Source organism: Neomonachus schauinslandi, chromosome 2 (genome assembly GCF_002201575.2).
Source record: "Neomonachus schauinslandi chromosome 2, ASM220157v2, whole genome shotgun sequence".
Lineage (NCBI taxonomy): Eukaryota > Metazoa > Chordata > Mammalia > Carnivora > Phocidae > Neomonachus > Neomonachus schauinslandi.
In genome coordinates, this window is record NC_058404.1 from 190,443,027 (window position 1) to 190,470,029 (window position 27,003).

Here is a 27,003-nt window from a genome sequence, read left to right on the forward strand (position 1 = left end):
AAGTTACAAAATGAGTGTTGAGTGTAAATAAAAAAATAAATTCTAAACTGACCTCACTAATTTGTTTTCATCTTCCTTTGCTAATTTTATTTTGTAAGTGTCTTCACCTGTATTTACTTTGCAGGAAGCTTTTCTTTCTTTGAGGCTGAGCCAGTAGTTGGGACTGTTTTCTAGTTGTGCTCTAAGATTCTCTGTTACAATCTAAATCTCACTGTTAAGAGACGTTATTTTTAACAAGTCAGGGTGCAGAGTTTCCTTTTAAAGAATTGGCTGAACACGCAGTCTTTTTAAAAGTGATAATCTTTTCCTTTGAGGATAAAATGTGATTTACATTTTTCAAAGTATCTTCACAAATAAGATTGTTGATCAGACTTCAGAACAGGCTCCTGAAATTCTGATTGTTGACATTGAACTTAGGGGATAATGAAAAGAAACAAAGAAGCCACATAATCTAGCCAATTTCCTGCTGAGACTTGAGAGCTCTTTCTTAATGTTTGGGTGTCCTGGCTGCCACTAGCAAGAGGAGATTGGCTGCCTCCATCCTTTTCCACTGAATGCCTACTAGCTCCTTAGCTAATGAGGACTGAATGAAGCCTGGAAATTGCATTCAAAAGTCTGTAGCTAGAGGTTGCAGTTCAGCCTGTTGCTGAATGGATGACCTTGGGTGGGTCATATAACCTTGCGAAGCTTTAAGTTTTCTCAGTAACATGGGTCAACAGTTGTGGCAGATACACCTAAGACAACTCCCAATGAGTCACAGCCTTGTATAATCCCACAGTTTGAATGTGGGAGGACCCTGTGAATTGCTTCGTGCCAATAGAATATGGCAAAGGGGATGAGGTGTCCCTCCCTTGATTAGGTTACATTATATAAGACTCTGTCTTAGGAGGCTGAAAAGAGAGATTATGGCTTTGAAGAGATGAACTGCTTTGTAATAAGAGATCCTATGGAGAGGGTTCTATGGACTGAATGTGTGTGTGTCAGCTACATTCATAGGGTGACATCTAATCCCCAGCGTGATGGTATTTGGAGATGGGGCCCTTGGGAGGTGACAGGATCATGAGGGTGGAGCACGAATGGGATTAGTGCCCTTATAGAAGACACCCCAGAGAGCTCCTTCACCCTTTTTACCTGTGAGGACATAAAGAGAACACGAGAAGTTGGCCATCTATGACCAGGAAGTAGGCTCTCAACAGACACTGAATCTGCTGGCGCCTTGATTTTGGACTTCCTAGCCTGCAGAATTTGAGAACTAAGTGTTCATTGGTTAAGTCACCCAGACTCTGGTAGTTCGTTCCAGCAGCCAGAAAAGACTGAGACTGAGGGCCCCGTGGCAAGGAACTTTGAGCAGGCTCTAGGAGCTGAGAGCAGCCTTAGCTGATAGAGTGCAAGAAAACAGGGCCCTGGGTCGCGTAGCCACAAGGAAATGAATGCTGCCAACAACCTGAATAAACTTGGAGGGGGCTTCTTCCTAGTCAAGCCTCCAGATGAAAATGCCCACCTTCTGAGACCCTGAGCGGAAGACAGCTGAGCTGTGCCTGGACTCCAGACCCATGGAAACTGGGAGATAATAAATGTGGTGTTTGGGGTTTTTTTTTTTTTAAGTAATTAGTTAAAACCTTTTTAAATTGTGGTAAAATACACATAGCATAAAACTTGCCATCTTGATCATTTTTAAGTTTAGTAGTGTTAAGTATATTCACATTGTTGGGCAACCAGTCTCCAGAACAATTCTATCTTGTGAAACAAAACTACCCATTAAACAGCACCTCCCCATCTTCTACCCCCTGATCCCAGCTCTGGCATTCACTATTCTACTTTCAGATCCCATGAATTTGATTAATCTAGATGCTTCATAAAAATAGAATCATACACTACTTGTTGTTTTGTGACTGACTTATTTCACTTAGCATAATGTTCTCACAGTTCACTCTTATTGTAGCAGGTGACAGAATTTCTTTCCTTTTTAAGGCTGAGTAATATCCCTGTGTGTGTGTGTGTATCGCATTTTATTTATTCATTCATCTCTTGATGGACACTTGGGTTGCTTTCACCTCTTGGCTCTTGTGAATATGTGTGTTTTTAAGCCTCTAAATCTATGGTAATTTGTTAGTCAGCAAAAGAAAATTAATACCACAATAAAAACACTGCACAGGGACATGGTAAAGATTAAGAAATAAATTCTATAAACTACAAAGTGTGGTATAATTTTATAGTGAGGTCACGTTATCTGCATATTTAACTTAATAGAATTTAACATGAAGGGCTCCAAAAAGAAGAAGAAGAAGAAGGAGAAGGAGAAGGAGAAGGAGAAGAAAAGAGGGCGAAAATACATTTTTTATGAATGTGAGCAATTCTGTCAGTCCCTGCAGGTGGCGAGTGAGGAGTGAGCTGGTGAAGGCAGGTGACTGATTTGTCCTCACATGCCTGAGCACCTTGGCCTGAACGATGTTCTAGTGTTTTGGAACATGTATTTTCTGTGCTGCTAATAAATTACCACAAACTCAGCAGTGTAAAACAACATGATTCTTACCACAGTGTCTCCGGATCGGGAGCCCAGGCACGGCTTCATGCCTTCTCTCTTTTAGGGTCTCCTGAAGCTAGAGTGGAGGTGTCAGCTGGGCTTGCATGTCTTCTGGAGGCTCAAGTAGAGACGAATCTGCCTCCAGATTCGCTCCTATCGTTGGCAGAATTCATTTCTTTGTGGCTGCCCGACTGAGAACGTCAGCTTTTGGGGGGGTGTTGGTGGGGGGCCAATTTTGGCTCCAAGATGTCTGCCATGGTTCTCTCCCCCGTGGCCCCCGTTTAGGCAGCTTGCCTCCTCAGGAGGCGGAGAGTCTCTAGAGCAAGTCCACCAGCATGATGGAGCCTTGCAGAATGTAACACAACAGTGGGAGGGACATCCCGTCACTTCTGTCGTATCCTACTGGTTAGGAGCAAGTCACAGGAGGCGACGGTACATGGGCATGGACACCGGGGGACAGGGGGCTCTGAGGGTCACCTTCTATCTGTCTGCCACACCAGATTAAGCTGCAAATATGGGTATGTAGCCCAAGGACGGGCCTTAAAGACCGAACAGCCCAGTGCTTCCCCAACCTTAGCTAAACATGCAGATTAATGGAGTCGAAACACAAACACACGACAACAACAACAACAAAGGAAGATCCCTCCTGCCTTCTCCAAACCTTCCGCATCATGGTCTCTGGGAGGTGGAGTCCAGGCAACTGTAGTTAAAAAAAGAAAATCCATAGTGATTTGAATGTGTAGCCGCGACAGAAAAGTCCTGATGTAGTCTAAATCCCGCCTTTTAGACCTGAGACACTTGGGCCCAGAGTGGTACAGTGATGAACCCCAAACCACACAGGACATCAGAGCAGAGCCAAGCCCAGACCTCAGGGATCCTAAATTTCATTTTGTGCTTTTTCTCTTATACCATGCTGCCTTCTTAATTTGGAATTTGCGGACTACGTTTTACTTCTCTACAAGCTGTGGCGAGAAAAATCTTCACTAGGAAACCACTTCTTTTCGGTAAATGTTGGAGCTGGCTCACACAGGCTCGTGGCATTCCTTCCCGGCTCCTGGTTTTGGAGACCTCACAGTGGTAGCTCGACACTGGCCATGCTAGAAATCGTTACACCAGGGCAACTGGCAAACGCCGGAAGTCAGGCTTCCCACCACCCACTCCTCCTGGGACAGCAGGGACACCTTCACCAGCCCTCCACTGTCCATTTAAATTTGAAAAATGCTGAATGCATCTGTACCGTGGAGATTGTGTAATTATGTCTACTCTTGGCCAAAATGCAAATAGAGTTCAGAAAATTAAAGGTACGAACAGTAATGTGGCCCGTATCTTCCTACTTAGCCTGACCAGTATTAATGAATGTTTGGTGGGGGTACTGAATGAACCGTTCGGGAGTTTTCTTCCCCGCCCCCTCGCTTTTCTTGTCTCCAAAGTTAGTGTGGACTGCTCTGCTCGCTACACAGGTTGTTCATTTATCTTCAGAGCAGAGTTCACCTTCCATTTTTCTCCCGTTTTCAATCAGGATTTCTTGCTCCACACCCTGTCCTACGGACGCTGCAAGATATATGACATCGATAGAATTCTAGGTGCATCACTGCAGTCCAGATTCCTGACAGAGAAGCTTGGGGGACTCTTTGCCTGTTTCTCTGGGCACAGCCTCTCTATGACAGGGAGAATAAACCCAGGATGCTGTTTACGGAAAATAAAATCTTCTGTTGGGTTGACAGAGTGAAGTTTTCCACCTACTTCTACCCTGAGGGGGCCTTGAGGAAGTGTTTCTGTCAGTTCTGTTTCACAGCTCTGACGTGTTGCTTTGAGCTTTGATTTCCTGGGACCTCGAGGCCTGAAGCCCCCGAACTGGGCGGAAAACGGGACCAACCCTGAAAACAGTTCTGAAGAAATGTCCCTTGATGTGAGAGGCTTGCTCATTCCGTGGCCTGCCAGTGCTTTTGACTCCAAATTGTGAACCACGAACTTCATATAGATCTTTCTCCTTCCCCCTCCTACTTATTGATCTTCCACTGCTGAGCTGTTCTCTCTTTGTCTTTGAGGAAAGTCGGTATGGAGAGTCAGCATGGTTTAACTGAAAAAGCTCAGGTTTGATGTTAGACAGACCTGCATGGCTCCACCACTTACCAGGTGCGTGACCCCAGGGCCAGTTGCTCTCTGAGCCTCAGTCTTGGAAAATGGAGGCAATAATATCTATTCTTCAAGGTTTTTTCTACTGGGAGGATAAATGAAAATTACATGTAAAAAGATGAGCCCTGTGCCTGGCACACAGCAAGAGCAATGCGTGTTAGCTCCCTCTAGTGGCTACTCCCTGTAATAGCAACAGCAAATCTTCAGACTCTTTGCAATATTTATGAATATTCACTACTCATCAATTTACATGCGTTTATTTCATTTTATCTTCACAACAATTTTCTGTAATTTAGGAGATTAAATTTAATTTCCTCAGTAAAGCTTTTATTGATAATTTAATCTAAGATTATCCCACCTACCCATCACGATATCCCAGAGCCCTAATATATATATATTTTTTTGCAGCACTTACCATTATCCAGAATTATATTCTTTATCTGTTGCATACTTATTGTCAGTCTCTATCTGTTAAAATATAAGCTCAGATGAGAGAAGCAGCTTTGGTTTGATTTCAACTGTTCCTCCAGCGCCTGGCATGTATCAGAAAATACATATTTTTTGGAATGAATGAGGGAAGCACTATTACGATCTTCATTTAGCCCCAGGATGAAACACAAACTTAGATATGTTAAATGAACGGTCTTAAGTTAGAGAGCTAGTAAGAAGTGAAAAAAGCCTGGATTGGAATTTGGATTGTTGGACTCTGGAATTGGTGCACCTGATTATCTCCCTACCCAGGCTTGTGGTCCATGGGTGAAGTTTTTATAGAGAGCCCATGGTTTCTTGAAGTCTTTGCTAAGCTACATGATAAGTCCAGCACTGTCTTAGGGGATATGAGATTTAAAGCTTTTTTGTTTTTTAGACAGAGAGAGAGTGCTTGTGAGTGGGGGTGGGGAGGGGCAGTGGGAGAAGGAGAGAGAGAATCTCAAGTGGGCTCCATGAGCCCCACAAGAGGCTTGATCTCATGACCCTGAGATCATGACCTGAGCTGAAATTAAGAGTCAGACGCTTAACCGACTGAGCCACCCAGGTGCCCCAGAGGATGTGAGATTTAAAAAAGAAGCTTAATTCCAAGATCTTAGAGTGTGTGTGTGTGTGTGTGTGTGGGCTCCAAGCCCAACCCTGAGATCAAGAGCTGAGCTGAGATCAAGAGTTGGATGCTTAACCACCTGAGCCACCCAGGTGCCCCTCCAAGATCTTTGTTTTGAAAGACCCTAACTGGGGGTCTTTCAAACTGGGAAATTCTAACTGGGAAAATAAGGTGTACATCATAAAATGGAGAATAACACAATAATACACTTGATTAAGTGTTCAAGATTTGAAGAGGAGAGTATGTGGCTGTACTCCATCAGAGATGGGGCAATAGACACAAAAGCCAAAGTTGTTTTTGTTTTTAAGTTCTCTTTAACTCATTTGTTCATTTATCCAGCAAACATGAAATACCTACTGATTGCCATGTATTACACTTGTTATGCACTTTGAATATACAGTAGAATAAGTGATGGTCCTCTACTCTCAGGGAGCTCATGATTCATGGGAAACACAGGCATATGCAGTATAATTATGCTGCTATATATTAGGTATAATTATGAAGATTTTCATAGGGCATCAGTTACACCGCAGGCAGAGAGAAGAGATAGGGTGGCTAGTAGCCAGGGACCAGCTGATGAAGTGCCATTTTTGTTGCATTAGGGACTTTTGGCTTTGTTCTCTACATTAGTGCTTCTTAAGTGGAGGTGATTTTGTACCCCTCTAGGATATGATTTATGGAGATCTGGCAAATTTAGCAATGTATGGAGACAATTTTGATTCTTTTAACTCAGCGGGTGCCAATGGTATCTGGCAGCACAGGGACGTAGCTGAACATCCTACAGTGCAAGGTCAGCTGGCCACAACAAAGAATTCTCTGACTCCAAATGTCAATAGTCCTGGGGTTGAGAAATCCTGCTTTGAGAAAGGAAGGTAGGTTATTGCAGGGGCTTAAGTGAGTGAATGGCACGTTCTGTGTTAGACAATCTCTATGGAGGGTAGATTTGAAGATGCTAAGGCTTGAGGCAAGAGGTTAGATTCTTTTTTTTTTTAAATTTATTTATTTGAGAGAGAGAATGAGATAGAGAGAGAAAGCATGAGAGGGGGGAGGGTCAGAGGGAGAAGCAGACTCCCTGCTGAGCAGGGAGCCCGATGTGGGACTCGATCCCGGGACTCCAGGATCATGACCTGAGCCGAAGGCAGTCGCTTAACCAGCTGAGCCACCCAGGCGCCCAAGAGGTTAGATTCTTGCAGTAGCACAGAGAGAACTGGAGAATGTCTGGACTAGAGCCTTTGCGGTGGGAGAGAAGAGAGGAGTTTGAGGACTTAGTGAATGGATGTGAGTGGGAAAGGAGAGGGATTGGTCAAGTTTCTGCCTTGTCTGGTGCAACCATTACCTGCGGTCAACCCAATAGTAAGAATAGATATTGGCCAGAAGCAATGACATCAATTTAAACAAGCTGGTTTGAGCTACCAGGCAGAGACATCCAGCAGGCACTGGGTATGCAAATCTGAATTTTAAGAAAAATGGGTTTGGAGCCAGCAGCTTAAAATAGTGGATGAAAGCCAGAAGAGCATATTAGCTCATCCAGGGAGAATGTGTAGAAATGGAAACAGCGTCTGATATTCTAGATTGGCTGCTGATTTCTAGAATATCAGAAATACATACAATAAAGGGGCAGGTAGAAGGAGAAGAACCCTTGAAAGAGACCAAGGGGCAATATTCTGAGGGGTAGGAGGGTTAGGGGAAGGAGCGTCATGGAAGCTGAGGGAAGAAAGGGTTGCAGGAAGAACTGAATGCTCAACAGAGTCCAATGTTGCTGACAATTCCTAAGAGAAGGATTGAAAAGCAGCTATTGAGTTTGGCAATTCAAAAAACATGGGTGACCTTGAAGAAGGCATTCTATTGGTTGATTGTGGCAGAAGCCAAATTTCAGTGGGTTGAGGAGTGAATGGAAATGATAGAACTGCAGGTAAGAGAGAGTATTCTTTCTAGAAGTTTGGCTGTGTAGGGAATGAGAGAGGGGGATGTAAAGTTAGAGTGTATTGGTCATGCCCAACTCCTTGGTTCCTTTGGTTAATAACAGTAGCCACCAAAATATTGATGTGTGTGAGGATGTGATCACTATTCTCTTACATTCTTATTGCCAGCTTACAATGAAAGCAAATGTTAGATCAAATTCTGACACACTTACAAATATTTATTCTCCAAGCGTATATTATCCAGCAGGCAAGAAAATGCGTTCAAATGTTCTGAAAGTCTCATGAACTCCCAACTTTCTGAAGTCCTCAGTGATGACCTTCACTTTGATGAAAGGTTCATGTGATGCTGACCTGGCAGTATTCCAGAGGTAAATTCTATTGCCCTCTGGTTATTATCAGACAACCCCAAATCCTCCAATCCAATGGCTGGACACTGTTAGGAATCAGATCTCTACCATTTCTAAAAGTAGAAGTTTATTAAGGTCTTATACCCTAGTCAGGCATGGTTAGTGCACAGGATTGAATAGTGTCCCCCCAAACTCATGTCTCTTCAGAACCTCAGAATATGACCTTATTTGGAAATGTGCCATTACAGATGTAGTTAGCTGAGGTCACACTGGATTAGAGTGGACTGGTGTCCCTCCGGTGACTGGTGTCCTCATAAGAAGGCCATGTGAAGACAGTGAGACACAATGGAGAAGGATATGCAAAGGTGGGAGCAGAATTTTGCAGTGATGCAGCTACAAGTCAAGGAACAATGAGGATTGCAAGGAACCACTACAAGCTAGGAAGAAATAAGGAAGAGTTCTTCTCTATGGACTTTAGAGGGAGCACAGCTCTGCCAACACCATGACTGCTGATTTCTGGCCTCCAGAGCCGTACTGTGTGGTACTTTGTTATGGCAGCCTTAGCAAAGTAATAGAGTTGGGAGTGTCTCTAAAATAGGCAACTCACATATCTCCTTGAATACCATAAATTTCTCCAATAAGAGTCCATTTCTAATATCCATGATGTTAATTAACCGACCACTAATTTCCCCAGTGATAGTTCATTTTTGACCTTCATTATGTTAATTATCAAAGCATCTGGTGTTAACTGAGATAGGGATAACAGAAGTGCTTATAGAGGAGCCTCCTCTGGAGTGTGAGCTTCCTGTCAGCCTGGTCCTGGGGTGCATCCTCACTGAATACATGCGTTGTGCCACATTTTCTATGCTGAAGAATTTTATTTATTTATTTATTTATTTATTTATTTATTTATTTATTTATTTACTTGAGAGAGAGAGTACATGTGAGTAGGGGTAGTGGCAGAGGGAGAGGGAAAGAGAGAATCTTAAGCAGGTTCCACGCCCAGCTTGGAGCCCGATATGGGGCTCAGTCTCACAACCCCAAGATCATGACCTGAGATGAAGTCAACAGTCGGACACTCAACTGACTGAGCCATCCAGGCACCCCTATGCTGAAGTATTTTCAATTGCAGATACCACTGGCAAGGGAGATCTGTATTCTAGAATGAGCAAGATGTGGGCTTAAAGAGGAAATTCAGGGGAGGGAAAGACCTACGAGGTTCAGCAGAAACTGACAATAATAACTGGTATCACTGACAAATTTTTCCAGTTAGTGGAATCACCAGGAGCCTCTTAATGTGCTTTTCTCTTTTCTACTTTTGCTAGAAAATCATCTTCTTTTTTCCTTTTCAATTCAGTTATATATTCTAAAAAAATCATAGCCACAGTTGATAGACTATATGGAGTCATCTTATCCCAGTTTGCCTGGATCTGTCCATGATTTAGCATCAAAATTCCCACATCTTGGGAACCTCCCCAGTACCAGGCTCATCAGGACAGTTGACCACTATTTCTGTATTTGTATGAACAGAATTCTCTGCCCCTTTTCTGTCCTACCATCCATATTTTTAAACTAATTAATGAGATCTTGTGAGTTCCTATCTCCTAAACCAGGGCAGTTAAGCAGTGTTGGGCCCAGGGGAAGAAAGGGTGGGAAGGGGGAGAGTTACCATCTGAGGACATTCTGGCAACTAGACAGCCACGATTTTGTCCTGTGGTTTGCTGCTGCATTCAATTATCTGTTGAGTTTCTGAAAATGTCACAAATTCCTGGCAGGATGGGGCCACTGATTGGTTTCATCAGTTTGCTGAATTCCTCAAACTTAGGTCTAAATGAAAGGACATGGATTAGAAATTCTGACAATATGTAATGTAGATAGATTGATCTGTGAACAGATATGTACTGGGTGAATATAAATAATTTTCATGATAGAGTTTTGTTTTCCCTTGGCATGTATTGTCTATTGTCCCCGAGTGTTTAAAGAGCAGAGCGGTAATTTCTAATGTGCATTGAACTTAGCTTACTTGGAAAGCAATTGATGACCAGGCAGTAGGACAAAAGACTTCTGAAAAGCCAAAGGGACACCAATTAAATATAGTAAATTCACGTAATTTAAGTGACTGAAGAACAATTTAAGCCCTCACTCATTGTCTATGGATTGTTGTTTTACACACAATTTAAAGACCTATGTTGTCTCTTTAAGTTCTCAGCAATTTGGACGTGGGCATTGTGGATGTTCCTAAAAGGCAGTCAGTGGAAGGGAGAGGTGCCCACACACCCCAAGAACACAAAGGAGACAGAAAAATTGTTATGCACAGTCCCAGAACACACTGTGGCTTGGAGGCACATAACGCTATACCCCTTGATAAAACCTGAGCGTATCATGGTGGCAATAATAATGACTATATTGATCAAGCAAGAATCTCATGCAGGAATAGAGCACTAATGAGGAGCTTCTCATTGAGAAGCTGAAGGCCAGACCCTGACACGCTCATGCTGTGAGGTCTCTTGGAGCCAGCTAACTGATCTTCCCCCGATGGCAGCTCTGCCTTTGTGGCTTTTTTTCAAACTTCAGTGGCACGTCCAAATGAACTGACACGAGTATCGGAGAAGACAGGAGTGGAACACTCGAGAATACGAGGTAAAACGATCTTTTAAGTAACTCAGTAACAGACTGGGATCTGTAACAACTAAACTGTAGAGGAGAACACCAACGGCAGTACAATACTAATGCTTTCCAATTTGGAAAGTAATAATTTGTGGATTTTATGGCATATGGAAGCAGAGATGCAGCTGTATCACCAAACTTATTTGGGCAGGAGCATGTGTGACATGATTTGGCCAAGAGCCCTAGGCAAACTACAATAACAGTTTAGAGATATGGATTAAATGGTGGATCTTATTATGTGCAATAATTTCCCCAAAGCTTGATGTCAGATCTGATGGCACTCAATCGGGGCTTCAGAGATCCATGGAGTTAGAGAATGGTGGGCAGGACTCCAGGCTTTTGGGAATTTCTCATCATTTCCCAACCACTGAACCCTTTCATATCTCCGTGATTTTTCCTTGTTTGATCCCTCCTCTGTGATATCCTTCCTCCACTTTCCATCTGGAAAACTCTTACTCAACATTAGGACCCAACTCCCATGTCTTTTCTGAGCTTTTTCCCAGTGGGCTTGTAATCTATCTGTTTAAATATCTACCCCTTTCACTAGATCAAGGTCCAGCACATTTTTTTTTTTTTCTGAAAAGGGACAGATAGTAAATATTTTATAGCCTTTTGGTTTATCTGGTCTACTCAACCATGCCATTGTAGTGAATAAGCCCTAGAGAATACATAAATGAATGGTGTGAATATTTTCCAATAAAACTTTATTTATGGACACTGAAATTTGAATTTCATATAATTTTTATACATCACAAAATATTCTTCTTTTGATTTTTTTTAAAACCACTTAAAAATGTAAAAATCATTCTCCACTTATAGGGCATACAAAAACAGGCAGCAGAACAGATTTGGCCTACAGGCTCTAGTTTGCTGTGCTAATTTTCTCATGCTGTGTAACAAATCACTACAAAAATAGAAGCTATTTGTTATTTACACACACATTTATTATTTCAGTTTCTGTGGGTCAGGAGGTCAGGCACAACTTAGCTGGGTCTTCTGCTCAGTCTTAAAAGGTTACACTCAAGATGTTGGCCAGGCTGTGATTTTCATGTGGGGGCTTGCCTCCTTCTGAGCTTATTTAGGTTGTTGGCAGAGTTCATTTCCTGAGGTTGTATGACTGGGGTCCCCCACTTTTTGCTGACCATCAGCTGCAGTTCCTTGCTATGTGGGCTTCCTGAACATGGCTCTGTACTTCAGCAAACCAGCAAGAAAGAGTCTTATACAATGTAACCTAACCATAGGCAGTGACACCCTATCGCCTTTGCCTATTGTATTGATTAGGAGCAAGTCACAGGTCTTGCCTGCCCTGGGCCAGGAGATTATGCAAGGTCACAAATATCAGAAAGTGGGAATCATGGGCGGCATCACCTTAGGGTCTAGCTATTACACCAACCCTGCACTAGTTGTTGAGTTCTGAAGACAGGAACTGTGATAGTGACAATGAATCATTTTGATATCCTCAGCATTAGCCCAAGGTCCAGCACATAATGGGTGCCAGTAAATGTTTGTTGAAAGAATGCATGGATGGTTGTTTATATATAACCAAAACAGTAGAATAGAATTATTGTAATTCTCCAGTAAAATAGTTCTAATATTGCAATCCTTCCTGATTCAAGGCTGTTGGGAACACTAAGATAAGTTTGTGGGACATAGGGTTTCAAGCAGAAAGCTAAATTTGGCTGACATTCTTGGATTTGGATTTATGGCTAGATCAATTTCATCAGGTATTAAAATAACTTTCCATGTGGTGAGCAATCAGTTATTCAAACCATACTCCAGTCAATCAGCATAAAAACAAGATCAAAATAGGGGAATCCATTTTAAAACTCTAAGCAGGGTGCTGGTACTGTGAAAATTTTCCAGAAGCAGTTTTCCAAGATATAGCAAAGATAGCTTCTCTGGTGTTTATTTCCTTGAATAAATGTAGCTAAATATAAGGTGAATTTTTATTTCAATAAAGACTACAAACTTTAAGCAATAATAAGAAGTAAGTAAGAGAGAGCTAGAATGTGAAGTCAAAACGCAAAAAAAAAAAAAAAAAAAAACCAAAAAACAAAAAAAAACACAAAAAAACATATATACTGAGGTAGGTGTCTGTGGAGTGAACTTGACTGTGGGCAAATCTTCCAAACGGCAAAACTTTCCCCAAAGCCTCAGTTACTGAGGATTTTTTAACTGAAACACATGGAATCACAATCTTAAACCTGTTTCATCTGCCAACTTTATCAAACACCTACGTCTATTGCAATTTCTGTTGCATTATCTATCTAATTACCTATCTATCTCTTCAACTTCTGTTTTATGGTTCACCTGATTATTTCCTTTCCCATTCGGAGAAGGATTTGGGGTGAGAGTTCCTTTTTATGTAGTTTATTTTGTGTTATGTGTCCCGAACAGAACAGATGGTTTCTCTAAATGCACATCTGGTCATGGACTATAAAAGAGCTCAAAGTGGGCTCTGCCAATAGGAAGCAAGACTTGGCTTCCCTTTTCTTTCTGGGAAATACCCTCTTCTATAGAGATTAAGAAAAATATTCTTTTAATAACCAAATCATAAAATTCAGAGCCTCACTTTTTTTTTTTTTAGGGATTTTATTTATTTGAGAGGGAGCTATCATAAAAGTCAGAGCCTCACTTTCTGTTTTTTTATTTTTATTTTTTTTAGATTTTATTTATTTATTTGAGAGAGAGAGCACAAACTGGGTGAGGGACAAAAGGAAAAGGAGAGGGATAAGCAGACTCTCCACTGAGCAAGGGAGCCCAATGTAGGGCTTGATCCCAGGACCCCGAGATCATGACCTGAGCTGAAGTCAGACACTTAACCGACTGAGCCTCCTAGGCATCCCTTGAAAGCCTCACTTTTTAGATTCAAATAGCCCAGTGATTTTTTGTCAACTTTGACATGAGCTGCATTGGGTCATGATGTTGCCAACTCTGCCCTTAACATCAACTTCCCAACTCATGGACGGAGAATGGATGGTGCCCAGGAGGGAGGGTCAGAAGTTTGGGTTGGAGCTCGGGTTCTGATCTTTAACGCTTCATTCCTTTAGGCTTGTTCCCACATCTGTTTTCTGAGATGACTGAACTAAGTCATCTTTAAATCTTCCTCCAACTCAAACTCTAGAATTCAAGGGTTATCATCAGAATTTCTACAAATGACTGCTGAATGCAGATAATGTTTAGATTTGTTTTTGTTCATTTTGGAAAATTGATTATTTTTGCCTTAATAAAATATATGTACAACTAAAATTATGATTTTATTAATGAAATTCATAAAGGAAAAATACCTTTGTTACTATATATCTCTAACTCTCCATCTCCTAACCAAATACACCAAAAAAGTGTGTTTTAATGAGATTTTTGATAAATTAAGATTGCTTGGGATCTTATTATTAAATAATAGTAGACCAGATTGTCCCATGCTAGAGATTGGGCATACAAAGATGAATGAAACATGGGCTCTTCCTATTTTAAATCCATCCTCCACACTGTTATTGATGTAGATGAAACATGTAAGATGTTTCATGTCACTTTAAAACTCTTCAGTGTTGTCCTTGGTTTTATCTATTTACTCAACAGATATTTATTGTGTGTTTGCTATATGCCAGAAATTGGGCTTGACACTGTGCTAGAGTGAACAAGATGGACATAAATGTTTACTTTTCTAGTGGGAGAATTCAGGTAATGAATAGGCAAACAGCAAATACACTAGATTTTTTCAGATTGCTGTAAGTGCTTCAAAGAAATAGAGCAGTATGTGAGATACTTAATATCAGTCCAGTTTTACCGATGTGACTGCCAATTAAACCGACCACTGAATGACGATGAGGAGGAGACAGAGGATGCAGCTGGACTTTTAGACATAAAAAGCCTGAGGTGGGAAATACTTAGATATGTTTAAAAGAAAAAAAATAAAGAGATCAACAGAAACCAGTTTCTGATGCTTGGTAAGCAAGGAGGAGAGTAATGTGAGAAAATTCAGACAGGTAGGCAAGGGTCAGATTGTGTAAGGACTTATAGGCTAGGATACCTTTTTCCTAAATGCAATGGGAAGCCATTGTAAGGTTTAAGTGGGTGAATGGCATGACCTACACTATGTTCTGAAAGGATTATTCTGGCAGCTCTGAGGATAATAGTTGCATGTACATGTTGGCTGAAGTAGGGGCAAGGGAGAGGTCAGGAAGCATGGCAGCAGGGAGAGATGACCTAGGTAGAACAGTAAGGGGATTTTGATGGCTTGGACTTAGGGTGGTGGCAGTGGAGAGGCATGGATAGATTTGATATATCTTTTATAAATGGAGTTGACAGGACTTGTTGATATGGATGAAGGAACTGAAGGAAAAGAAAAACAAAGATAATTCCAAACATGTGGCTTGAGGAATGGTAGATACTGGTGTCATTTTTAGAGATGGAGAAGACTAGGGAGAAAAAGGTTTAGTAGACAAGGAGGAATCAACAAATTCTGGTGGACTTGATGGGTTTGAGCTATCTTTAGCCAATTTAAACAAAGATGTGAAGTAAACGGTTGGCTATATGAGAGAAGACAAATTTGGGGTTTGGGAGAACAGAAATGGTGTTTTTATCTGGGGACTAGGTGATGATCACTTAAGAAGAAAGAGAAGATGAATAAGAGAAGAAGGGCCTTGGACAGATACCTGGGATACACCAACATTTTTGGTCCCAAGCAGCAGAAACCAAAGCAAAACAGCTTGAACAAATAAGGAAAGAAGGGAATTTATCAGAAGGATCTGGGGTATTTCAAGAATTGGAAAGGGACTTCCATGGACTCCAGACATCTATTTTTTTCCCAGCTGATTCTTTGCTGGGTCCATTTGCATTATTCTTTTCATCCCAAGAGCAACTCTTTATGCTTCTCTCTGTGCACGGCAACCACATAGCTTTTACATTCTCATCTTTATTCAAGAGAAGAGTCTGGACTTACTGGTGGATTCTTATACCAATTCCAAATTTACCAGGAGGATCTGATTGGCTCAGCTTTGGTCACATGGGCACCCTACTTCAATCAACTATGTTCAAGAGAGTCATGTGATAGAAACATGGTTGTGGAAGCTTCATCTTGTGGGTGAAGGCCACTTTTCACAGAAAGGAGGTTCCTGTCAGTTGGGCATTAACTTCATCACCACCTGGGCCATACCTTCTTGCTTATTTCAATTTTGTACATGTGTCAATTGCAGTTCTCATAGATTCTTTCATACTCTGTGTTGATTCATGTCTCCATGCCTTTCTTAAAGCTGATGCCTCTGACAGAAATGCCAAGGCTTATCCTTCTTTGCCTGTCTGTCTTAGTCTGCTCAGGCTGCTATAACAAAATGGCTTAAACTATAGAACTTTCCCTCTCACGGTTCTGGAGGCTGGAAAGTCCAAGATCAGGGTGCTGGCATAATTGGTTTCTGGTAAAGACTCTCCCCCTGGATTTCAGATAGCCTCCTTCTTACTGAATCCTCATATGGTGCGGAGAGCGAGTGAGCTAGCTCTCTGGTGTCTCTTCCTGTAAGGGTACTGATCCCAATGTAAGGGCCCCACGCTCATGAGCTCATGTAATCCTAATGATCCCAAATCCTCATCCTTAAATACTGTCACTTTGGGGGGTTAGGGCTTCAAAATATGAATTTGGGGGAGGGACACAATTCAGTCCACAGCACTATCTAACTCTTTCCCATTCAGGTCCCCTGATACTTCCTCTAGGAATTCTTTCTAGATTCTCCAGGAAGCCAACGACTCAGCTACTACCCTTTCAGATTGGAAGCACCTGGGACACATAAGGATCTGTACACTTACCATATTATGTTCAAACCTCTTGTTCACATCCTGCCTCCCCTCCAGGCAGGGGCTGTGCTGAATTCATTACTGTATTTCCAGCCTCTGGCACACAGTAGGCTTTTATAATGCTGTTAGAGCTCAATAAGCAACCAGTGAAGGAGACAATACCAAAGGATAAATCATAATACAGTCTAATCAGTGCAATGATAGGTTCAAGGTGCATAGAAGAAAGATTACTAATTCTGGCACCTGGGGAGGGGAAAGATAATTTCACAGGGGCTGTGACTTCAGAGCTTGAATTTGGAGGGTGTTTAGGAATTGGTCCATAAGACATTGGTGTGGGGGGGGGGCGGGGGGTGAGGGGAGGAAATTGTGGGGATGGGACAGCCATTTTAATACTTTGCGTGGTATTGGAACATAAAGAGGGATATGTCAAAATCCCTGCCATTGGGAGGTGCATTTTAATTAGGTAGGTGGGAGTGAATTGAATCAAAAAAGAAGGGCTCCCAGAGCTAAGTGTGGAATTATTTGCTATTTGTTGTTAAGACAGCCAGCCAGTAATGCCACAGTGATTTGCAACAGAGAAACAAATGTATCTGCAGAATGTTTAGTAAAAGGACTCACTCAGCCTCTTCCTCCGGCCTGTATGAGAAGACCTAGGAAGGCCGGGCCAGAGAAAGGGAGGACCAGCCAGAGAAAAGAGGATTAAAAAGAGTAGAATCTGTGGACAGGAAATGCTTATTCTTACACTTTTTGACCATTATGTGCCGTTTGGTAGCAGTACTTTATTCATAAAATACTGGTGGCAATAACATCCTAGCCAACCATTGTAATTCTATTCCCCACTATTGATGGCTGGGTTCTGCTTATCCTTCAGGTCTCTACTCACATGTGATTCCTCAGAGAGGCCTACTGTCACCACTTAGTCTCAAGTCATCTCCCCCAGGGCACTCTTGGAACACCCTGTTCTTGTGCTTTGTATTAGTTCCCTATTGCTGTGTAACAAATACCCACAAACTGGCTCAGAGCAACACACATTTATTATCTCTTAGTTTCTGTGGGTCAGAACCAGTTGCCCAATAAAGCCTAGTATTTAGTAGGTGCTCAGTAAGCATGTGCTGAATGAATGAATGGCTTGTTCAGAGTCACCCTGCTCGTCATCAGGTAAGTCTGTCAGCAAGGTGTCCTATCTTTTCACTACAGCCTTTCCTGCCCATGAGCATAAAAAGCAAAAGATGAAATATTGTGTAGGAAGGAACCATTGTGCTGCTTGATGAAAATCATTGGAGATTCTGTTCTTACCAAGATTGTTAAGTTAAAATGTGAACTATTTGGCAGAGCTTTGCTACCTGGAGCATGGGATATCGACTTTGATGTCCACTAACTGATGTAATGAATTTTCTTCAGCTTTATTTTCTATTTGTTACCACCATAATTGAAAGAGCTCAAACATTCCCTTCTAGGATTTGAAAAAAAATTGAGGGAAAATGCTATTGTTTTCATCCTCACATAAACTTTTGGCCTTGAAAGATATGAAAGCCAGTTAGGATTTAATAAAGAAATTCCTATCATGGTATAGTGGAAAATGTCAGATAGAGTAGACTTGAACTCTAGTTTTAACTGTAGTTCTGTGAACTTAGGGAAAGTTCTTAACCTCTCTGGACCTTAATATTCTCATCTTAAAATTTTTTCTACAAGGAAGGGTTGTGGTGAGTTTTAAGGGAGATTGTGTGGGTGAAGCTGCTGATGTTTTCTAGGCTCTAAAGAAAATGGTTACTTTCCTTTCTCATCGTAGACTATAGAAGAGTAAAATAACTTTAAGCTAATGAGACTGTGAAATGTTCAGAGAAGACAGGAACTGTAACTGCCACTTCCCAGTCCTGGGTTAAGGAGAAATATGCCCTAGAGCTCTGTCTTAGGAATGGGGAAGAAAGGATGACCGGAGAAATGACTTACCCTCCAAACACTTGGGAGTGGGTTACCACTGAGACTAAAGCAGCTCTCAGCTTAGCTGAATTCTCATTCTGCTATTCTCTGAGGCATTCTGGAAGCAAGTAGGAAGAGTACTCTTTAGCAGAAATCATTGGACCACAGTAGACTGAAAGAGGATGCCCCACTTTTACTATTTCTTCTCTGTTGAACAGCTTGGAGCAGAGTGCCTACATGGCAAGATAAAGTTTAAGACATGAGCTTATGTTTTGTTCTCCTTGTTTTCTCTTTCTGTTTCAAGAAGGTAATTGAGACTTCACTTTCTCTTGCTTCCAGGGAAATGTGCTTTGAAGTTGATTGAAGGAAGCACGTTATAGTGGGTTGGGTTTTCTGTGATCTCGCCAGGAATTAGGGAGAGAAGTGAGTGTCTGTGAGAGCAGGGAGGCCAAATCTCTAAGAGGAAAGAAGTAGACCCAGGACTAGAAAGGGACAGGGGTTGGTGGTTTTGTAAACCTAAGGACCCATGTCTTCACAGTCCTTAGAGGTGGTGGGACCCCAGAGGAAGGTGGCCATGAGGGGCAACAAAGGTCAGCCTTCAGGTTCCAGAGCTACCAGGTCCAGCCAAGGATCTCACATCCAAACCTGGCCTGTGAAACAGATGCTCTTGGTGCTCTGCCCACAACTCCAGACCCCATCCCTTCAGTGTGTTCCTGTGGGCTTCTAACCTCCAGTATGTACATCTCTTTGCCATAGGTGTTCCTCTAAAGTCTTGGAAGTTTGCTCTGCTCTCCATCAGAGTAGGCCAAAAGTGCCAGGGTTAACACCTCCAGGAGGAGCCCTCTTTCAATGACTCCAGTAAGCTGAAGTATAAATGCCTCAGCTCCCTTGCCACTTAGGATAACTTTGAAGAGTGTATTTTGCAGTGTTTTCCATAATTTCCCCACAGGGTTAAGCTGCAGTTGTCCAATCATTTAATTGCTGTCTTTGCTTCCTTGCCTCACTTCCTTCCTCCCTCCCAATCCCAGTGCTACCCACACCTCTCGAATGAACTACCTGCTCTCAAGTCCTTATCTCAGAGCCTGCTTCCAGAGAACCCAAAATGAAGCATCAGGGAAGCAAGGGAGGGCCCCTCCCCTCATAAACAAGGACATTGAACACATCAGCAGTGACCAGTGTAGACCAAAGACTGGAGGAATTTTCCTGAATCTTCTGTTGTGAGACAGATCTTGGCACCTTCACATATCTCAGGGGTGAGTAGAGTGTAGCGAGGTGGGTGGTAAGGGTCCCACCTAAATGACTGCCAGAAAAGCTGAGTGTTCTGTCTAAACACATCCTTCCTGCTTATCTCCATCTTTCATTGTCTCTGACCTATTTTACAACTTTGGAAGTTGCAAGAAACTGATGCTAGGGCAAGGATTATTGTCTATAGAAACGCAAATTAGTCATGTCTGGTGCGATGCAATTGCTTATTGCTATATGGACAGATCCATTTTGTGCCTATTTGCAAATTCACTTTGGCATTCCTTACCGGCCTACACAGGTGTGTTTCTTTGAACTCTTCTAACACCTTCCTGGTTCTCTCATCATTTAATGACTCATATAAAATTTTCAACACATGCTCATTTTATATTTGTATGAAAGCCATAATTGTACCTTTTAAAAAAATTACCCTTTAACAGGACTAAGATTAAAATTCTCTCTGGCCTGGTGTGATGGGGTAGAGTCAGATTTAAGGAGGCTTCTGGCAGGATGCACAGGAGCTCAGTAACACTGGTTGTTGAACCCTTCAGGGAGGGAAACTGTAATTCTGGACTGAGGTGGAAGGGGACACTTTTGTTCCTTTTGAATTTTGAATTATTATCTATTCAAATGAATTAAAATTGTGAAGAAAAAGCTAAATAAATTTATTTTAATAAAATTTATAAAAGTTTAAGAAAATTTATAAATAAAATTTTAATTAAATTTTAAAAATTAAATTAATAAAAAAACCCCACCAAAACCTAAAAAAATTTTTATGTCTCCAGCTCCCTCTGGGTCATGAGTTTGGAGTGGAGGAGTGGGAGAGAGAGTGGACAAGTCTACTTATTTTGGCTATTAGGGTTTCTTTGTGGAAATTTTTTTTTTTAGATTATTTATTTATTTGAGAGAGAGTGAGCGAGGGGTGGGGGGAAGGGGCAGAGGTAGAGGGAGAGAGAGAAACCTCAAGCAGACTCCCATCAGAGTGCAGAGCCCGATTCAGGGCTCATCCCAGGACTGAGATCATGACCTGAGAGGAAATCAAGAGCCAGCAGCTCAACCGACTGAGCCACCCAGACTCATCTGTGGAAACTTTTTGGAAGTATTACAAGGTTGAAAGATAGAGAGAGAGAGAAAGAGATTACTACACACATTTGGACTAAGATAATCTTTGCAATTGTGCACATGTGTAGTAGATAGAATTCTCCACAAATTTGGGGTGCCCCAGACGGTTATTTTGGTTTTTCTAAATCATTTTGCCATGTTCATTTTTCTAAGAAGTAACACATGAAAACAGTGCAAAATTCAAAAACCATACAAGTTATAAAGTAAAAAAGAAAGCGTATCAGTAGGTAACAGTTTTTTATTTCAAAAAATCATGCAATTATTTTTGATTCCAGTGTAACTGTGCTTATTTTAGAATAACCGTAATGTTCCTCTCCTCACATCATTAGAAAAAGAGCTGCTCTGGGGAGGTTGACTGTGCCCGTCTCTTCTTCTCCCAGCACCTGGCACAGAACCCCACAACTCCGGGGGCCCCTCCCCCACCTGACAAAACCAGCCAACCTCCTCACTGAGTGTTTATTATTTTACCTTTGTTGGGAACTAAGTGAAGTAGTGAAAGTCATACAGCCTTCGTTAGCTGATTGGAAAGAAAAAAGTTGTTTTAATTTTATTGCAGTTGAAACAATTAACAATAAATTTTTTTTTTTTGGTCAACATTTAATAGTTGAATAGCTTATTCAGTAGTTGGTTAACGTCCACATTCTGACGATAAAAACAAATCTAATTCTAGGTTCGACTAATCGTCGAATGCTTTAGAAATGTAATGTGCTTATATAAATGCTTAACAACTATAATGTGGTGTTGGTTTTGTTTTTGTTTTTTTTATGAGTAGGGATTCCAATTTTCCTTTTGATTAACTGGATAAAATAAAGTAATAACATTGATTTTTATTATAGGATGTTAACTACCTGCCGAAATGGCATGATACTTAAACTAAAATGGTGCATGGAGGTTGGATTTTTCCCAATTCTTATTGATGTGTAAAGGCAATTGAAATGTTTACCAGATTCTGGGGCTTGAGTTTTAATCTAGAATACTCATAATTCACCTTAGTTTCTAATTTTTTTTATCCAAATAGCTTCACCTTAAATTGCAGAGTTCTCTTTAATTGCATCTTATAGTTCTTTCCTCTGGGTAATGGCATTAGTTTTAAGTGTTTTTGAAAAATAATTTATTCATCGGAACAGATAGTGGAAATTATACCTTTAGTTAGACTTTACGCATACACATATATTTACTTAGTTTAAAATTTTGTGTAAGTACTCATACATTCAGAAATTATAACAGATCTAAGTGTCTAAGTCTCCATTTTATTTATCTGTAAAATTGAGATATTAGTAACTGCCTCATAGATTGGTTGAAAGGATGAGATGACATATCTATGTAATACGCTTAGAATATTGCCTGCAGAAAGTAAGTGCTCCATGAATGTGATTATAATAATTATTATCATTAGTGGTAGTAGTATAATTTTAATTGTACTGGTGAAAGATTTGGGTGATGGAAGACTTCTAGAAGAAGGTGATATTGAAGCTAAATTTTGAAGCTGGAGAAAGAAGAAAGAAAGGATAAATGAAGTGGAAGAAAGGCATGGAGGGGCAAAAAGCAACAGAAAGTTCCAACAGTATATATGGGGAATGGAAGGTGGGAGAGGCAGATAACACCAAGAATGGGCTCAGTTAATGCATTTGAAATTTATACTAAAAATAAAAATTTATCCTGAAAATCAAGCCATTAAAAGTCTCAGCAATAAATAAGATAATCAGATATTCATTAGCATTTATCCTGAAGAAATAATAAAGCAGGTACCCAAAGATATGCTTTCAAGAATGTTCATATAAAGTGTTGCTGATATATCAAAAATTTGGGAACCACGTAAACATTTAGCAATGGAGAATATTTATTAAATAAGTTTGTGTCAAAGTCATGATGATGTTTATGTGCGTTTATCTGTTAGCCTGAAAAGTTGTGCATATCCTATTGAGTAAAAAACCAAACAGGTTTTAAAATAGTTATGGTATTGTTTTATAAAAATACATATGGATGTATGTGTTGGTGTGCTGGGAAGCATCTGGAAGGTTATACACGAAAATATTAACGGTAGTTATCTCTTCGTTGTGGAATTCTGGGTGATTTAGAAGCTTAATCATTTTAATTTTCCTTATCTATTTTCCCAGTCATCGCATAATGAATACGAATTAAAGATTTGATTGAACAACAAAAGGGAAGGAAAGTGGTTATATTCGGTCGTACTAATGTTGTTCATAAATTAAGGGCACAACTCTTTTGTATGAGAGAGGACAATCTCCTAAGTGGTGCTGGGGAAAGCAGATTGCAGTGAGTGGGAGGATCCCGAATGAAGAGTCAGCATAACCTCCTGGAACTGAAAGAAGGAAAAGAAACTCCGGAGCATCTAGAGGAAGACATGGGTTAAGGGAGGATTTTCAACGGTGAGGAGGAGGAGCCCTTACAAGCTTACATCCTACTGCATTTATTCTTCCTGAAACCCACTTACCTTCTCCCTTTCTTGACAAATCTCCCTATTGAGACAGAGGTCCTCAGCTGGCCTGCTGCTGGCCGATTTCCAACTTTCTGGTGTACTGCCAAATTTTGATCAAAGTGTAAATATGTATTTTTGCTATAACCGCATGTATCATGGCAAGGTCTTTTAGGTAGGGATGGAGGTGACCTTCTAACTGAAACAAATCCCAGCTCCGTGTTACCTCTGAATTTGTTTTTTTTAAAGATTTTATTTATTTATTTATTTGAGAGAGAGAGAATGAGAGATAGAGAGCACGAGAGGGAAGAGGGTCAGAGGGAGAAGCAGAGTCCCTGCTGAGCAGGGAGCCCGATGTGGGACTCGATCCCGGGACTTGAGGATCATGACCTGAGCCGAAGGCAGTCGCTTAACCAACTGAGCCACCCAGGCGCCCACCTCTGAATTTTATACACTTATGCAACAGCATTACAAGCCTCAAATCCAGAGATGCAGGTATATGAGTTCTATATGTGTCATTTAGGAGCCTTGTTATAATTTTGGGCAGGTCCTGGAACTAACAGGACCTTCAGTTTCACTTACAGTGAAACAAGCTAGTGTAAATGAAAATGTCTATCGTGGAGGGTAGTTTCAGGTTTAAAAACCACGATGTCTGTGGAGGTGCTTAGGAAACACCAAATCTAACACACGTTTACAGAGCACCAGTACGTGTGCAATAGGTCATGTGCTACATGGTAAAATTGAAATAACCTACAGGTGTAATGATCGTATGTGGTCCCCTGAGCACATGGCACTGTTGCTAACCAGTATCTCCCCCTACCACACTACTGCATGCATATGGCTTGCAATTCCTGTGTTTTGAAGTGTAAGTCATTGACTTGTCGATGCAGGTCACAATTTATAGATTGAATAGATACTGAGTTCCAGGAACTGATTCAACGAGAGCTTGGGAGTGAATTTTACAGTGATTTTTTCAGAAATAGCGAGAATTTTTTTTTTTTTTTTGTCACCGGCATGTGGTTTTTTAGGAGCTAGACATTTTTTATGTTTCCCCTTAAGAGGGGGTGGTAGAGAATGATGATCTGTGAATTGGTTGTGACTGTTGAAGGGTTAATGCTCATCCACTGCTTCATATGTTGGAAAAGGCCCTTCCGTTATAGCACGTGGTGCCAGTCACCACCATCCTCAGGAAGTGGTAGCCCTTTCTGATGCTTTGGGGTGAAATGAGCAGGGAACAGCCATGGTTCTGACTTAGTGACTTGGGCAGGGGATATTTTGAAGTGCTCTGAAAGTAAAATTTCCAGGCCCTTGTTTTTAGAAAATTAACAGAAGCTTATAGATAAGGCTCATTCCACAGTGCACCAGTGTCTTTGGATGACAGCTTTGGCTTTTCCAGTGCCTTCACATAATAATAACTGCCACCTCCATAAACACTAACTCTATGGCAAACACCATTCCAAATGCTTTACATGTATGAACCAACTTAATCTTCACCAGAACCTTCTGACGTAGGATCTTTGCTTTGCCCTGTTTCAAATAAGGTCACGTACCTAGTAGGTGACAGAGATGGGGTTTGAACGCAGTCAGTCTGGCTCTTGAACCTGAACTCTTAATCATGATCCTGAGTTTTCTTCCAAATTTAATCTTCACAACGGCCTTTGAAGTAGTCAAGATAGATTTTATTATTGTCATGTTTTTGGATAAGAAACTAAAGTTTTGATGAACTTAAGGGACTCAACTCAATTAAAATCAGTATTCCAGGGCCTGCCAAACCTAGTGCAAATCTCTCTTCTCTGCACTAGAGCCTGATTAATTCTTTTGATTGCCAGGAGACAGAAGCAAGGCAAAGAGCTTTATGCATACAATTCTAGGCTGTGATATTCAGTTATTACCTCTTGCTGGGGGTGGGTTGTAATCTTCCCATGTCAAATGTTTCTGAGCCCCAGTGCGGCTCAGTGCACGGGTGGAGGATCGTGAGTAGGGAGGGGAACGTCAGTGAGATCTTGCCTGAAGCCTGGAGCCAAGACCTTGGAGGGACTGGCCCTACAAGAGTAGGGGATACACAGCTGCCTTTAAAATTTTTCCCTAGGATCATAAATGGTGGGCCCATGTTGACATCTGATTGGAACTTACATTTTTCTTTTCTGAGGATATAGGTAAGCAGGCCAGATTTCTAAACAAAGGGGCTTTTTAGCCAGGAAATTTGCAGATGTTATTTGCTTTCCTCTCTCACTGCAGATGTGTGGCCTTTCTTTTAGGAGGGGACACAAAGACCTTGGCATTCCCTACTTTCAAGATCAATAGTACCTGTCTAGCAGGTCCTTCTGTGCCTAGGCAAAGGGAAACCACAATGGTCTTCTACCGCAATGTGGGTCTTTGGAGGATTTTCCATCACAGTCACAAGACTGGTAATTAATGGAGTCAGGACAGGAGCCCAGTGCTTTGGACCTCTCCTCTGTTGTTACTTCTCTGACCTCATGGTACTTCTATTGAAACTTTTGAAATGTATGTATTTATTTATTTGAAAACTTTGTTGTTTCACCTTTCACATTTACTTTTTTTTTAAAAAAAGTGGAATTGCTTATTTTTATTGACATGCTGTTGACAAACAATATATTTTTTTAAGATTCTATTTTTTGACATTTTATTTATTTATTTTTATTACTGTCTGACAGCGAGAGAGGGAACACAAGCAGGGTGAGTGGGAGAGGGAGAAGCAGGCTTCCCCCCCGAGCAGGGAGCCCGATGCAGGGCTCCATCCCAGGACCCTGGGATCATGACCTGGGCCGAAGGCAGACGCTTAACAACTGAGCCACCCAGGCACCCCGACAAACAATACTTTTTTTTTTAAAGATTTTATTTACTTATTTGAGAGAGAAAGAGACAGAGAACAAGTCGGGGGGAGGGGCAGAGGCAGAGAGAGAAGCAGACTTTCCACTGAGCAAGAAGCCTGACTCGGGGCTTGATCCCAGGAACGCTGAGATCATGATCTGAGCCAAAGGCAGCCGCTTAACCGACTAAGCCACCCATGCACCCCAACAGACAATATTATATTGGTTTTGAGCGTACAACATAGTGGTTCAACATTTATATACATTACAAAATGATCACCACAATAAATCTAATGCTGAGAGAAAAAACTCTCTAAGGGCCTGAGATATAGGGGAAGGCTTTTTAGATTTCTTTCTAAGCCAGTGTGACTATACATTAACTTTGTTTGAACCAAAAGCCTCATTTATGGCCCACCAAGCATACACTGTACACCTGCTTTGTCAATGAGTAGTCTAAAGGAAGACCATCGTGTCCCTAAGATATCAATCAGTGCTCCTACTCCCCGCATTCCCTGACATGAAACTTGTGCTTTCCGCCTATATGCTAATCTATAATCTTTTGAGCTTTCACAAGGTTTAAAAAAGTATATAATCCTGTAAAAACTGTCATTCTCCTGAGTACTTTCTTTCCTGTGAAGAGTGTGTTTCCTGCGCCCCTGTCCTAACTTGGGTTTGAATCAAACTTTCCTTACTTTTAGAGATTCTAAAAGGTCTGTTCATTTTGTGGTTATCATCTGTCACCATATAAAGTTGTTAAATGCAATTAAATACGCTGTGCATTGTATCCCTGTATCTTATTTCTTTTATAGCTGGAAGTTTTTCCCTTTTAATTTCCTTCCCCTATTTCACCCATCCTCCCACCCCTCTTTTCCTCTGGCAACCGCCAGGTGGTTCTCTGTATTTATTTCTGTTTTGTTTTGTTTGTTCATTTGTTTTGCTTTTTAGATGGCCTATATAAAACGAAATCATACAGTA